General features: G+C 45.4%; 1 long non-coding RNA gene across 1 annotated transcript in view; it reads left to right on the top strand.

The window, feature by feature from the left end:
- The window catches only part of LOC147737374 (uncharacterized), an 81,488-nt gene that overhangs the window by 24,552 nt on the left and 40,742 nt on the right, over window positions 1-16,194 (top strand). The window contains exon 2 of the long non-coding RNA XR_015296648.1: window positions 4,009-4,100. This is a non-coding gene — a long non-coding RNA (uncharacterized LOC147737374). The remainder of the gene's footprint in view (window positions 1-4,008; window positions 4,101-16,194) is intronic.

The raw sequence follows: 16,194 nt of genomic DNA, 5'->3' as shown, positions 1-16,194 counted from the left end.
TCAAGGATATCTACAATTTCTTTCCCCCTCCGGCCTCCACTGTTAATCCGCTTTCCGTGGAGAACTCCGTGCCTGGTGAGCATGCTCCCAAGGAAATTCCCTTTATGGTTATGGACACCCTAGTGAACATATGTGCCTTAGTAAAATCCCTCTCTCGCTGTAACCGGGCAGTCCCTCAATTCCTAAGTAAGGCTGAGGAAGTAGTCCTCCCGGTGTTACTAAAGATGATTAACTCCTCCATCTTGACCGGACTAGTACCGCCACTTTGGAAACACGCCCTGGTGAAGGCGCTACTGAAGAAACCCAACGCTGACCCCGACATTCTTGGGAATTACCGCCCTAATTCCCTCCTTCCTGGGTTCAGTAAAATGCTAGAAAAGCATTTTGATTCAGCTATTTCCACACTCTTCGAATCTCACAACATACTTCACCCCTTGCAAACTGTGTTCTGCCGCCAACATGGGACCGAAACCGTGCTACTGGCTTTGTTGAAAAGCCCAAAATGATTATCGACAAAGGTGAATCGACAGCTATCATCCTTTTGGACCTCATCGCCGCTTTTGACACTGTTAACTATGACATCCTGATCCATAGACTGAGGAATGTGGGACTATCAGGCAGTGTTATCACCTGGCTGCAATCCTTTCTCAAGAATAGAACCTTCCAAGCCTTTGAAGGGGGTAACATTTCAAACCGGATCCCACTTGACTGCAGTGTTCCTCAGGGCTAGTCTCTGAGCTCGATGCTGTTTAATATCTATATGAGCTTCCTGGCAAAGATTGTTCTCCCTTTTGGGATAGAAATTGTCACCTACGCCGATGACACCCAATTAGTGGTGGCCTTAAATCTTCCAGAAAACTCCTCACCATGCCTAGGCCCCTGCCTGGAGAGAGTTCCCAAATAAATGGAACCCTCCTTCCTTTAATTGGATGGAAATAAAACAGAGCTTATTCTGCTGGGTAAGTCACCCACATTTGATATCAGTTCAGCATGGCCAAACTGTCTCGCCTCCCCACCCACGCCCAAAAATCCATCATCTCTTACGCAGATGACACTCAACTGATCCTTTCTCTCACCAATGACCCCAGCACCGCCAAAACTAACCTACACGAAGGAATGAAAGAAGTTGCCGAATGGATGAAACACAGCCGTCTGAAACTGAACTCAGATAAAACAGAAGTCCTCATCTTAGGTACATCCCCCTCTGCATGGGACGACTCTTGGTGGCCGGAAGCCCTTGGAAAAGCACCCATCCCGACAGACCACGCAAGGAACCTAGGCGTTATCCTGGATTCTTCACTCTCAATGAACAGACAAGTCAGCGCCATATCCTCATCCTGCTTCAACATTCTTCGCATGCTCAAAAAAACATTTCGCTGGATCCCCACCGAAACCAGAAAAACAGTCACCCATGCTCTGGTCACGTGCCGACTGGACTACGGAAACACCCTCTACGCAGGTACCACCGCTAAACTCCAGAAGAAACTCCAACGAATCCAAAACGCCTCAGCCAGGATAATATTAGACATCCCACGCAACGAACACATCTCTGGTCACCTGAAAGACCTCCACTGGCTACCCGTCAATAAGAGGATCACTTTCCGACTGCTAACCCACGGACACAAATCACTCTACGACATCGGACCAGAATGCCTCAACTCACGACTGTCCTTCTACACCCCCTCCCGCCAACTACGCTCTTCCAGCCAAGCCCTCGCCACTGTACCTCGCATCAACAAGACCACCATGGGAGGCAGATCCTTCTCATACCTGGCTGCTAAAACATGGAACTCACTCCCCACTTACCTTCGCCTTACCCAGAACCACCTAGCATTCAGAAAGCAACTTAAAACGTGGATATTTGACAAGTAATCCTCCTCCCCTCCCTAAGCGCCTTGAGACCCTCTGGGTATGTAGTGCGCTATATAAATTCTTTGACTTGACTTGACTTGACTCCTGCTCCTCCCCCTCTCTGCAAGGAGACTCATGGTCCAGGTATTGATCCTCTCCCGCCTCGACTACAAAAATGCTCTGTATCTAGGAGCTCCAGGGGTGACAACAAACAAACTGAAAGTTATTCAGAATTGTGCAGCACACATGCTTCTTAAGATCTGCAACAGCCACTCTGCAAGACCTGCCCTGAAAACCTTGCACTGGCTCCTGATTGTGGAAAGAATAACATTCAAGTCCCTATGTATTGCTCATAAATCTTTCTGGAAGAAAGGCCCCCCATCCTCCAATCCATCATCTCCCCCTACTGTCCTAACAGATGCCTCTGATTATCCATTCTCTACCTAGCTTCGCCCCCGCCCCCCGGGGCCCCCCAGTTACGTCCAGAACCCAACTCCCTTTCCTTCTGTAAACGTCTGGAAACCTGGTTATTCCAAAAACCCACCGACTAAGCTGGTGTGGCCTGCCATAAATCTCTGCTAGCACAAGGACACCTTCTGGTAGCCATGCGCTCTATAAATATCCTTAACATAACATAACGTTATTTTATAGAGGTGGGCGAGCCAGTGAAGGACGCCTGGCTTTAGCTCAGCTTGGAGTTTACTCGGATCCTCGGGTCAAAGCAAGCCAAGCCACTTGTCTGCCTCAGGAGGCCTTCTTTAGGGGTGACTGATATATATTAAAAATAGTGTTTGACTTTACCACACATGGTGAAGGCAGAGTCGAGATCAAGCAATTTACACTTTTCTGCAGTCTGCATTGGCCGTCCTCCTGTGAGTAGTTTACTTGGGCTACTCAGGGTGGCATAAATAGTGCTTCAGTCCCTGGTGACCCCTTTAACACCCATGCCCTGGGTACCATTGGTACCATATACTAGGGACTTCTAAGGGTGTTAAAGTCATTGCCAATTGGGGATGCCAATTCACATATAGCAATTTCAGCCTGCTCCAGTGCACTTTGAGTCCTAACCAGCAGTATCTGGAGCAAAAAGATTGGGGGTAACCATCCAAAAAGGGTACTTTCTTCCAGGTGATGCTGACTTAGGCTTACTTGGGGCCTGCGTCCTGTGAGTCCTCTCTATATTAAAGCAGGGGGATAGCTCTCTGTCTGGAATCCATGTTTTAAACCAGTCTCCCCGGTTTGTGTTCTCGACTCATAGTGGGAGGCAAGGTGCTGGAGAATTGGATTTGACTATGTTATGCCCTGTTGCGTCATTAATGTAACTTGTCTCTGTTTCCCACATTTTGGTCCAGTTCATTGTGTACCTGGAAAACGCTTTAAAGTCTGATATGGTGAACATTGGTGCTGACAACAAACGTTCTAGAGAGGCTAAAGTCATGAGTATGTCGTCTGCTTACAGCACAATTTCCAGGTTGCCGGCTTTGGTTTCAGTTCCCCAAATGCCTTCTGAGCAGTATAGGGTGAATGTGAGGGTCTCTGGGGCTATCAGGAAGAGTATGTGGGAAAGGGGACGGCCTTGCCTCATGCCGCGTTCAATGAGCTTCTTTCTCTTCCTTTTGCTCTTCTCCACTTCTTTTCTTGTCTGTCATCTGTTTGTTCTAATCCAAGTGTGCACTTCACATTATGTGTTGTATGCATGCTCAGAATTCCTAAGTGTAAAGATTCAGAAGGTCTCAACTATTATGCATTTCATCCTTTGCTTTATCAGCATCCAAGTGAAACACAGTTACAAAAAGACTGCATCTCCCAGAGCCCATTGGAATACATGACTACGGAAAACTGAACCTGGTGCACCGTCATGGCACACTAGGTCTCGTTGTAAATCCTCCCGTGCATGCAGCAATTCCTCTTCTCTGATAATGCACATTGAAAACAAGGTGCATACGCTTTTCTGTTATCAGTTTATATAGGTTCTAAATTGTGGTGTTTTTTCAGTGTTTTACAAACGTTTAAAACATTTTTGCTTTGTAAAAATTCACAAGGCTGGTGTTTTTGCAAAGAAAGTTGAGTTTATTTCCTTCTCTTGCTTGTCCCTAGTGCCATTACCAATATCCATCTATCTTCTCCTAACTCTCTTTTTTGAATTTGCTCTTTCAGGTAAAGTTTCATTGATTTGCTCACCTCCAAACCTGTCTCATTTCCTATTGATCGCTTTTCAGCAGTCTAGTCCCAGGATGTGCAGGATGGAGGTATGTTTGCATCTCATTATCTCATAAATATTTGATTGCAGCTGGTGAAAGTTTTTTTATTTTTTATTCTTTTAAAACATCAACAAAAGGAAACTCAATTAGGGATACAGGTTGCAGGCAGCATCAATGACATAATATATGTGACATATGTAAACACATCATGGTTCGGCAGCATTGCCATTTACATCAGTGACGGAGCAAGAGCTACTAAGATAAAGGGTGATCACAAGGCAAGGAGGACAATAAAACATTCCAATCCTAATCGCAGACAGCGCATCACTAAAAAAATTAAATATAAGGAAGCAGGTGTAAGGGGGAGACTGTATCGAACACATAAGGGTAGATCAACATGATGTCTAATCCTTGCCATATGCCGGCGTGGCTCCCATCCTCAGGGGAACGCCAATTGCATGGACAGGAGGATATACATCATACTTTGGTATAATTGTACAGAAGTTATGCATTCATAAGGTCCCGGCCATAGTGGTCGAAAATAGTTTTTGGCTTCTATGCTAAGGATATCCATATTCCCCCCCATCCACTCCCTACTCCTCTAGTGAGTAGCATGTGTAGTGTGTTGGCCTCTGCTCGTGCACATTGCAGGAGAGTATGCAGCGGCCTCTTAGCACAGATGTTGCTTTACAAGAAAAATTTCAATTTGGCGCTTCAAAAGTACCTATGCACGGTCTGTAAACTGGTGTAAGTGTTTACCCCCCTTTGCTTTAGGGCGAAGGCCTAGCAGGCAGGATTCAGGAGTAGGTGACCGTGTATGGTCTGCGAGTTCCGATATGGTGGCTGTAACCTCAAGTCATGACATTGTAGCAGGGTTTCTGTTCTCCCACAGAACTGTGCATAGAGATCTAGAACCTTAGTGAATTAGGGTGACCCAAAACTCACCTCAGTATCCAAAATCCCCTTACCGAACTAGCTACAGTGTCTCATTGGTCATAACAAACTCCCAATGACTTAGACAAACCAGAACATGAACTTAGGTTACCTCGGGTATCGTGGAACACATAAACACTCTTTCGTTCTATAATCATTTCAAACCAGAACATGGAGTAAAGAGGACACGTGTATATTTGAAATATTTATTAATCAATGCAATGTTCTCAAACGCAGTATCTTATATAATACTAACAAACAGATTATAAGAATCAAAGTTATCAGCATAGTTACTAGTTCATAGTACGCAAACGGTGATAGCATATTATAATGCTAAAATGAATAGGAATTAACAACACCTATTTCTCACCTCCCTATTTAGCATATTATATTATATTATGAAGGTCTCATTTGGGTTTTAGCAGGGCGGGCCCATACCTCTAAATGTCAGGAGGAGAGGATCACATCATCAGCTAACAGCTCTCTGCATGCGAAGCATCATCAAGTGTGTCTTGTATTTTTCCAGAAATGTACTGGAGTTGCCTTGCATTGGAGCTGGGCAATGTTCCCACTGTGTGTAATTCACATTAACCCTCCTGGAACTTGTTTTATGCAGAAAATGATTACCATAATGTTGAAAGCAGAACAAATCACCATAATTAATAGAATCTAAGTATAAATCCTCAGCATCAAAGGCAGCATAATATTTCAAATCAGAGAATAATGCTTCCACGGCCTGAATATCCCAATCATCAGAACGTATGTTTTGTTTCACTACATCCCCCATATTCACTCTAAGCACATTTGGAACATTAATCACTTCAGTGGGGCCATGAATTTGAAACCTAACCGCATCCCACACAATCCCATCAAGGACAGGCCAAGCAGTGATGTTAACTGTATTCAACTCTCTTTTCAGTCTATGTGCTGAATGTGACGAGGAAAGTGGGGCCACTGTTCCATTAAGGTGTCGAATTCCTGTTCTTTCTTTGACATAATGTCCATCGATCAGACGAAAAAAATAAAACACAAAACCAATTGACATAAAAATATAAATTGAAAAAAGAACCAGCCAAATATATGTCCAAGGGGGAATTAAAAAATAATTTTTAAATAATGTGACATATGTCGCTAAACGTGAGGGTTTTTTCGAATGTGTTGAAACAGAGTCAAAAGAGAATCTGGATTCTGTGGCCAAACGAGTCTGTAAATCAGGCATTGATAAAGCAGATGGATAGGTATAATTCAGGTCATCATTGTCATTGATAGCAAAAGTATTTAATAAAGGAGTGGAAACAACAGGCATCTCGAGGGTCACCGCTGGCTCAGCACTAGAAGTAATGGCCAACACAGAATGTCTCACCATGGAAGGACAGGATACTGCCGGTGTCTTGCTATGAAGAATCGGCCACCCTGTGTGTCTTGACATTGTCAATTGAGATAAATCTGTTTTCCTTACGACCTGGAAGTGGTGGTAATATGACTGTTCTCGTGCCCTTCACTCCAAGAACTCGAACCGGTGCCCTATACGAAGGACCAAATTCTTTCTTGTTATCGATCTTCTCTCGAACCAGTTCTCCAACTTGGGGTAGCCAGCCAACTACCTGGATCTGCAACGCATCATCCGATGTGGAGGGCAAATGTTCTCTAGCTAGACTGTCTCTGGTCTTTTGTAGATCCTGTAAAACATTGCAATGTTCATCTACGTCAAAGGCCGCGGCCTGGGCCTTGCAGTCTAGACCGTCGAGGTCAGGAACAAACATCTTGATACCAAAGAGCATTTCGTATGGGGTCCGCCCACCCAGAGACCTTCTAGGGAGATTATTAAGAGCACGCTGCACGCCATTGAGGTGGGCTAGCCAGTTTCTGCCAGTGCCTATAACTCGAGCTGTCAAAGATTGCTTTAAGTCACGGTTCATTCGTTCCACTACACCGTTACCCTCAGGTCTGTACGGAGACGAAAACTTGGCTTGGACCCCCAACGAAACCATAGCATCCTTATACGCCTTAGAGGCGAAAGCCGGACCCTGATCCGAATGGAAGGTACCACAGGCAAAAATCCCTACAAAGACACGCAAATCTCTGATGACAGTCCGTGAATCAGCGCTGCGATGGGGCCATACCCACTCAAAGCGTGTGCATGAATCAACTGCTACTAAGATGTACTTATACGCAGTATCAGAAGAAAAAGGACCGCAGTGATCTAAATAAACACATCCTAGCGGTTTATTAGAAATGTACAACTGTGTCTGTGGAGGACGCGCAGCAGTCGAAGGCTTGATCTGCTGGCAAATGTCACATTGAAGGACATAATCACGCGTCTGTTTGTACAGTCCCCGCCACCAGAACCTCTGTTGTAGCTGAGTTACAGTTGCTGAGACGCCGGCATGCGCAGACGCCACACCTTCATGAGCCGCTGTAATCAGAGTAGCTCTGCGATCCGAGTTGGGAACTAAACGTTCACCAACATCAGGAATTTTCACATAAGGAACCTTATCGGGACTTAAGTGGTATGTGTACTTTGAAGGGAACCCCGCAGGATATTTACCTCCCTTCTCAGTGGCAGCAACAGCCACCAAGATGTCATCATCTATTTTACTTTTGGACCGTGTAACAGCTGCAACTAAGTATTTTGATACTGCTGACTTCGCCGCTTCATCAGCAAACGAATTACCGACAGCGTGGACTCCCACACGCTGATGGCCAAGAGTATGAATCACAAACACGAGTGGTAACTTTTCCTTAAGTTCAGCCACTCGGACCCAGATCATTTTATGTTTTATTGTGCTACCTTTGGAATCACGAAATTAATTCTGAATCCAAAAGAACAAGTTCTCATTGTAAGACTGGACACAGTAGTAAGAATCACTTACGATTAAAGTCGTCACACAAGGATCAGCGTACTCCAATGCGAGCATTAAAGCACGTAGTTCTGCTAATTGTGCGGTGCAGTCCCCAAGTGTCTGCGTGTGCACGACACTGGACTTGAACTCATTGTTCACCATGGCACCGACCACAATGGCGCATGCGGAAACGTAGGCATGTTTAGAGCCATGTGCAACCTGCGCTGACCCATCAGTGTAAATGATGCAATGGAAATCCTCCAACGGCCGCATTGCTAAAGGAGCCGGATGAATAAATTCATACTGTAAGTACTCCTGCGACCGTAAAGTGACGTCAAAAATAAACGTGACATCCTGGGATGACAAGGATGCAGCCCATTGAATCCACCGAGGGTGCAAAGCTTTGGAATTTGGTACACTGGCTTTCGTAACTGCCTCCAAGGCAGGACACGGGGTAACAACCAACATGCGTTTTCCCTGTGACAGGGCACGTTCCTTGAGAATTGCCATCTGCACAGCCGTCAAAACTTTCTCCACAGTGGAAAATCGCATTTCAGCCGAAGTGTACAAGTGTGACTTGTAAGCAATAGGTACTGTATCTCCTTCATTAAAAGTTAGGTACGTGAAACCCACTGTCCCAGGGATAATTCTTATCGCCAGGTTGGTCTGGTTATCACGAGTCTGTAAGTATTCAGAAACGAGCAAATCAGCTTGCAAGGACTGCAGAATAGCTGAATGCTCTGGCAGCCAGCATGATTTGGAAAAATATGGTTGTATCAAAGCATACAACAGCTTGATACGCCGGGCATATTCCGGAATGTAAGTTCTCCCGAAATTCAAGAAGCCCAGTAAAGATTGTAATTTTTTCAGCGTTGTCGGAGAGCGCAACTGTGCACATTTCTCCAGGAAATGAGGAGCCAACCCCTTTCCTTCATTGTTAAGCTCGTAGCCCAGAAACAACACTGTGTACTCCGCAATGTGCAATTTTGCAAAGTTAAACTTGTAACCCATGTCTGCAAAGCTACAAATGATGCTATTAACAAGACACAGATGCTCCCAAAGTTCGTCGTCTGTGAGATAAATGTCATCCACATACGAACAAGCAACTGGGTCGATTCTCTCCAAAAGAGAGACTATGCGGGAGGAAACACTCCAGGACTATTCTTATAGCCCATTGGGAGACGCCGAAACATTTTTTGCACACCACCGCATGTAAAGGAGGTCCATTGGGAACTAAGACCATCCAATCTATGGGCATAAAAACCATTGGAAATGTAAAGCGTGGTTTTGAACCGTTTACGCTCAAGACTATTCACTAGGGCAGAGCCGTGAGTATTCTGTACTGCACAGTTACGACAATGTGAGTTCAAATGCCGGTAATCCAAAACCAAACGATATGAGCCGTCCGGCTTGTTCACAGTAAAAAGGGGATTATTCATCGGTGACACACGTTTCAATTACACCTTGATATTCCAATTGTTCAAGGATAGCCGCGACTGAAGCTTTGGCTTCACGTCGTATGGGATATTGGGGTTGAGGCTGCGGCTGAGACCGTAAAGGAATCTCGTGGCTCGGAGACAATTTATCCCAGCCACATTGATTGCGGTACACAGCCGGCGCAAGCGTCAGAGCCCACTCTTCTGCAAAATGCAGCGCTTCCACTCTCGAAACAGTGTGCGCGAAACTGGGGAGGATTACCTCCTCCCCTTGCGGAGCTGCGAGAACAAAAGGTGGGGGCCAGTCAGCCTCCGAAAGCAAAATGTCATACATAGACGAAAGATTTTCCCAAAATACCCCTTTTACAGTTCGCTGTATGTCACCTTCTATTAACAGGACAATTTTAAAAAGTCTATCAGGGGGAGCAACTCTTGTGACTGCTGTTTCAATGACAACATAAGTATCAGTTGCTGTCACCTTCAGTAGTGGACGGAGCGCCTCTCTCACTATGGTAATCTCCGCCGCGCTGTCCAGCAAGGTCAGAGCCCACGTCAGATTCCGAAGCAGCGTTCTCACTATCTGGGGCATATCGATGCGCTGTTAAGGCGGCGACTTTCTTCTTGGCAAACTGAGGTCTCTTGGGCGTAGTGCCTTCCTGCTGCTCTCCACCGGCTGACCACGTCCTTGTTGTCCACCCCGGCTCCTGCCGCCCCCTCCTCCACCGGTTGTCGGGCCGATGAGTCCTGAAAGGAACGAGGAGAGCGTTGGTCAGAAGCCTGAAAACGTTTAGGTGATTTAATCATCGCGCGATCGCGCAAATCATAAACACGATCCGACTGCGCAGGCAACGGAGACGCAGGACGAGAAACCTGTGTTTGTTGTTGTTGCTGTTGCTTACCCTGTTTCTGTTTTTTAGGCCAATTTTGTTTCTTGGACTTGGGCTGAACGTCCGTTTCCGAAGCTTGTCCCTGGGGCTGCTTCTTCTCCTTAGTAGAAAAAGGCTTAAGACCCTTAGAATTGCGGCCAACAGTTTTATAAGCCGCCACAATTATCCTTGCTAACTGTCTGGGTTTCTCGGCATCGGGAATTACCGCCAAAGCGTTAGCCACCTGAAAGTTCACTGCATCCCCCATGACATTCGCAAGGATCAGATCGCAAACTGCATCAAAGGTGCCACACAGGTGCATACCTAACTCAACCGCAGACTCCGGTCCGTGATCATCTTGAACATGTTTAAGGACCGTAGACAGATTGGACGTAGACGGGGTGCCAAAGCATCTCGAATAGACCGCTGCAAAAGTCTTACCCCAGGTCTCACAGTCAACAAGCTCAGGGGCCAAATCTTTCGGCAAACTAAGCGTAAGAATCCGGTGCTTTTCACCAGGAGTCGTATTAGGAAACACAGCCTCCAGCTGGTCAAATTTCTCGGCAAGCCAGAAAGGAAAATCATCCTTATCCTGGGGCTTCTTGCCCATTACGGAATTCACCATGACAGGACTGATTTTCAAACCAGCCTGCCCTGCCGGAAGGGCTGCACCTCTAGGGGCTGCACCTTGAACATTACGACTTGTGTAATGTACAAGCGCTCTAATCACGGCAATAGCGACAACATGAAGTCGCCTAAGTTCAGCCAAGGTACAATTGCCGTGATTAGGGTGAGGAGTAAATCCAGCCAAAGTGGGCCAATTTGTGCCCGGAATGGACAAAGGACCTAATCTCGGAGCGGTTAAAGAATGGGGTAGGGCGCCACCAGACCAAACTCCATGCTGCCAAACATCTATAGGAACTTCCTGTGCTCTGTACGGATCATACTCAAAGGTACAGGTGAGGCAGTATACGAGTGGAACACTCCAGAATTTACGTCCACTGCCGGAAATGTCACCCACGAATAGAAAAGTTCGTATGGGTAAGCATGTGCCGCACTCACCACCATAACCACAGCCAAGCCTTCTAAGGGAACATCATAAGCCCGCAAATGGTCACGCACCGCAATGCAACTATGTAGCGGAATGTCCACGGCTTGTGCCATGACAGCACCGGAAATAGAAAAAAACAAAGCAAACTCTGTAGCACAACTGGGTAGTAATTCAAAGAAACCGTTTTAGATAGATTCAAGCTTGAAAAGACCTATTTCAAAAATAGGTAGGTTTTTCCGACACCACCGTTTACCGGAAACGACAATAAAGGGGTTAAGGTTTGAATGATATACTACTCGAGTGTCATGATATAAGATTACCAACGTATGGGCGCCATGTAGCAGGGTTTCCGTTCTCCCACAGAACTGTGCATAGAGATCTAGAACCTTAGTGAATTAGGGTGACCCAAAACTCACCTCAGTATCCAAAATCCCCTTACCGAACTAGCTACAGTGTCTCATTGGTCATAACAAACTCCCAATGACTTAGACAAACCAGAACATGAACTTAGGTTACCTCAGGTATCGTGGAACACATAAACACTCTTTCGTTCTATAATCATTTCAAACCAGAACATGGAGTAAAGAGGACACGTGCATATTTGAAATATTTATTAATCAATGCAATGTTCTCAAACGCAGTATCTTATATAATACAAACAAACAGATGATAAGAATCAAAGTTATCAGCATAGTTACTAGTCCATAGTACGCAAACGATGATAGCATATTATAATGCTAAAATGAATAGGAATTAACAACACCTATTTCTCACCTCCCTGTTTAGCATATTATATTATATTATGAAGGTCTCATTTGGGTTTTAGCAGGGCGGGCCCATACCTCTAAATGTCAGGAGGAGAGGATCACATCATCAGCTAACAGCTCTCTGCATGCGAAGCATCATCAAGTGTGTTCTTGCATTTCCTGTAACTCTATCTTAAACCCGCTTAGAGCCCAATGTTGGCAGCAACTGTATTTATGTTATGTCTAATGTGGTGTGAAGATCAGATCTCCCAGCAACCTTGTATCGAGTTATTCTTAGAGGGTTCAGCGCTCACTGTTCAGACAGTGTACCAAGCAAAACTGATATCAGAATAATAACACATTATTCTCAAATAAATCACATCATTCTTCTAGGTTGAAAGCTACAACAAGTATGTGTCGTGTGCAAACTGAAGCCGAAGGAAAAATGGCGTTTAAACATGTAAAAAGCTCATGCTAACTTAACACAGTATATATAAAGAAGTATCTATATGACAGCATCTGTAGTGATGGGCACCCCCACACCATATGTTAGAAGCCGGCGTCACCCAGTTTACCGCGCAGCACTTTGGTGTCGAGTCAGGAAACATGCGCTGGATACGGTGAGGGGAGAGATCTGTGATGTGTGTAGTTAAATTATGTGAATTGGAATCGAGGATTCAAGTAACCCTTCGCTAACATGTTGTAGCGCCAGCAGGCATGACTTGAGCGGTTGCAAGAGCACGGTGTTCATCTAGCCAATGCAGTCCCCATGTGCAGCTGAGGTGGGGTGCTCGGTGCTGTCTCATTGGAAGCCAGCGTCCTACTACCCAGTTCTTTATCTCAAAATACTACATAGCTATAAATGTATCATTTCTGTCTGATCTGGGCCTGCATCGCTCTACCTGTCATAGAGAAGAAACTGCTGAGGAATTAGCACACATGCTGCTAGTTTCAGGCCCTTTGATTACAATGCAGTAACAATTCCACTATACAGCTGCCTCACCTATCACTCATTGACTCTGTCCCTGCCTTGGACCGATAGGGAGCTCAGCTGCTTTTAGGTTAGGTTTGTGCTGTTCAAACACCACATGCATAGCACCTTTTTCCAAGGAAGAACGGTTTGGTGCCATTAAGCTGTGCTGTTGGATGAAGCAGCTGATATAATAAAGACCCTTGTGGCATGCAGCACGCTTTGTATCATTTGCTGGTGTGTTGCACACTGAGAACTCTTTTATTTTACATTGTGGAGCTGTGCCTTGGGCATTTTGTGTATTTGTAAAGCAGTTCTAAGCATGTGGGCCTTTGTAAAAGCTGGGTATGGGCTGTGTACTTGTCGGTCATGTGTGAAAGTCGCAGAAGGCATTTATTAGGTGTTATGTGCAGCGTGCACTGTTGAGGTGCATTCTCCATCTTGTGGAAAGAATGAGAGCACCTCAGTATTGTTCCATTAAATGTGGCCACAGTGGTTTGTACAGGTGATGATGAAAAGCATGAGTAGGAGGAGAGACCCATGAAAAGTCATGGGAAATACATGGTTGGAAAATCTTGTTCACAGGCCTCCGGCTGGAAAAGGAATGTTGATAGCAGGGCAATGCATGTGTGGAGCAGGTGAATAAATGTAAGAACCGGGCCTACCTTTATGGATGAAAGAGTGGAGGGCAGCCGAGGTGTAGGACTTCTGGACAGAGCCATTTGACTAAAGAGATTCACGTGCTGGGCATGGTCCAGGAGTGAAAGAATGTTAACAGGCTTTGGCGCACCATCCATGCACTCGCTACACAGATGCACCCCAGTGTTCAACTAGTAGACAGCCAAGCTGGTGTGCTATGTCACAAAGCTCTAAAGTTAGAAGTGGGACAACTCAACAACAGACTAGCTCAGCTCAGTCTCCTAGTACAGCCGGTGATCTCCCACTCCTGTGGATAATACTGGCCAACTAAAAAAGCTAAAAAATAAATTTCAGCAGTTTACTGACATAATGAAGGGTATCATACTGTTTTGGGGTCCGATGTTCAATTCCCACAATATCCGACGCCTGACTAGAATAGATGAGGGAGTCTTTAACACCACCGCAGGTATACTGACTAATATTACAGTTGAGCTACGAGACGTGTCTCGCTTCAAAATCGGAGGGTTTTAGATTTTATCTTAGCTGACAGGGGTGGAGCCTGCCATGTCATCGTCAGCAGCAGCTGCTGCGTGTACATACATGTCAGTGCCCCGACTGTAAAATCTGCAATGCAGAAATTGTATAGACTGGCTTCAGAAATTCACGGAGACAATGGTACCTGTTCCCTTTCGGGATGGCTCTGGGGAATATTGACATTATGGGGTTGGAAAATACTCCTTTTCCTGATAGCTATTGCAGGGTTTGTTTTCACATGCTGTCTATGCATAAATTGCCACCCAGCTTGCTGCACGTATTGCATAAGCAGACTCATTCCCAGTGTCTCACTACCAAAAAGTAATAATAAGCACACTCTCATGATGATGCAAGAAATACAGTCAATAATGTTAATCGACGAGGGAGTCTTCGAATATTGATTCCAATTTATGATGTTTGCATTTGCTTTCTTTTCACATTGACTATGGATAGATAACTATATCCTTTTCCCCTTATCATTGTAAAGACCCTACCGGATAGCCAAATAAAGCTAATTAGCATATAATGCTAAAAGGAGGGTCTGTTAGTCTGAAAAATCCCTTGCTATCCTTGAAATGTGCTATATTAGATTAGCATTATATGGCTAAGTTAGTTGCCGCTGCCACGTTTGTATGCAACCCGTTGAGTTATCCCCGTAATGTGCAAGTCTCAGTTAGCAAGTGTGACTCCATTTTGTATGTTGTAATCCTTATTTAGACTGCATAGGCTGCACCAGCATTAGGCCCATGTATCCAGAATTGCTTGCCTCAGCTGAACACTGTATTTCACTGTTATTTTCTTTTATGCCCAAGGTTGTTTCTCGACTTGCTAATGAATAAGGTGCTCTCCCTTCAAATACCAAACTGAGCGTGTAGCTCTGCTCCCACGTTTAGAGACGCTGAGGCCCAGTACGATAACCGTGAGTTGCCGATAAGGTGTACCCATCTCGCAAGTAGTAGCGCATCTCTCTGTGCCCCCATTGTTCGGGTCCAGCTCGAGCCAGTACATTTCCATGGTGGGCGGGGTTGGAGATGGCTGGGAAGCTTCTTTACCTACTGTAACCAGTTTGGAAGGCAGACCACTCAGTAACCATCTTAGGGTTCAGGTCTGACCGGATCTCTCTCTGCCGAGGACTGATAATAAATCCTGTTTATATTCTCTACTGTCTGACCGACTCTTCATTCCTGGGAAGGCATAGCAGGTGGTTCTTAGTAAACCGGGTGGCCCCTAAGGGCCACTTCCTTCAGTTCTGAGGGACAAGAAGTCGTTGAACACCTTCCTGAACTCTCTGATAGTTACTCTGCCACTCTTAACCTCTTCCGCGCTACTGCGTTTTCCCGCTGTGCGCTGGAATTTCAAAAATGCACTGTTTGTGACAAAGCCAGCTCGTCATCCGCGTAGCGCAGGTAACACCCATGACGAGCTGGCTTTGTCATCAGCGCTGAAGGGGTTAATGAATATGTGATCTGCATCAAAAAGTTGGGCTTGCACTACCTCACCAAAGTGAATACTTTCCTTGAACGATATCACTTCGGGAGAAGGATGCAATGGCAGGATGAGTCGGTAGAACAGTACATAACTACCTTGCGCAAATTGGCTTCCACGTGCAATTTTGGTGCAGCTTTAGATGAGCTCTTAAGAGATCAGTTCATATTTGGATGAGTCCTCGATAAAAAGAGAGACGCCCTGTGGCAAAAAGGCACGCCATTGCTTCAAGAAGTGCTGACCATAGCCAAAAGTCACAAGCATTCAAAAGCGTGTGTTAATATTATACGCAAAGACAGTTCGGGTGATAAAAAGGAGAACACTAATGTCAAGGTGGTGGTGGATAGATTTGTTAAACCCAAATCGAGCACCACTTCAAAGCCCTTTAATACAAACAATTTTCAGGGGAAGTGCTTCAGGTGTGGCAACCAGGCCATATGGCCAACTTTAAAGACTGCCCTTGCTGGAAGGCCATGTGCAAAATGTGTGAGAGAAAAGGTCATGTCTCAAAGAACTGCAGAAAGGGCACGGGCATAAAAAAGTCAGGGAAGTTGATTTTTATGAAGAAGAATTGGAAGAAATCAATATCCTCCCAGTCACAGGGAATGCTGATGATTGCCCTCAGGAGCTAGTTTTGAT

This window comes from Lissotriton vulgaris, chromosome 1_1 (genome assembly GCF_964263255.1).
Source record: "Lissotriton vulgaris chromosome 1_1, aLisVul1.2, whole genome shotgun sequence".
Lineage (NCBI taxonomy): Eukaryota > Metazoa > Chordata > Amphibia > Caudata > Salamandridae > Lissotriton > Lissotriton vulgaris.
Note: the sequence above shows the minus strand (reverse complement) of the source record. Positions and strands in the feature narration are given on the sequence as shown.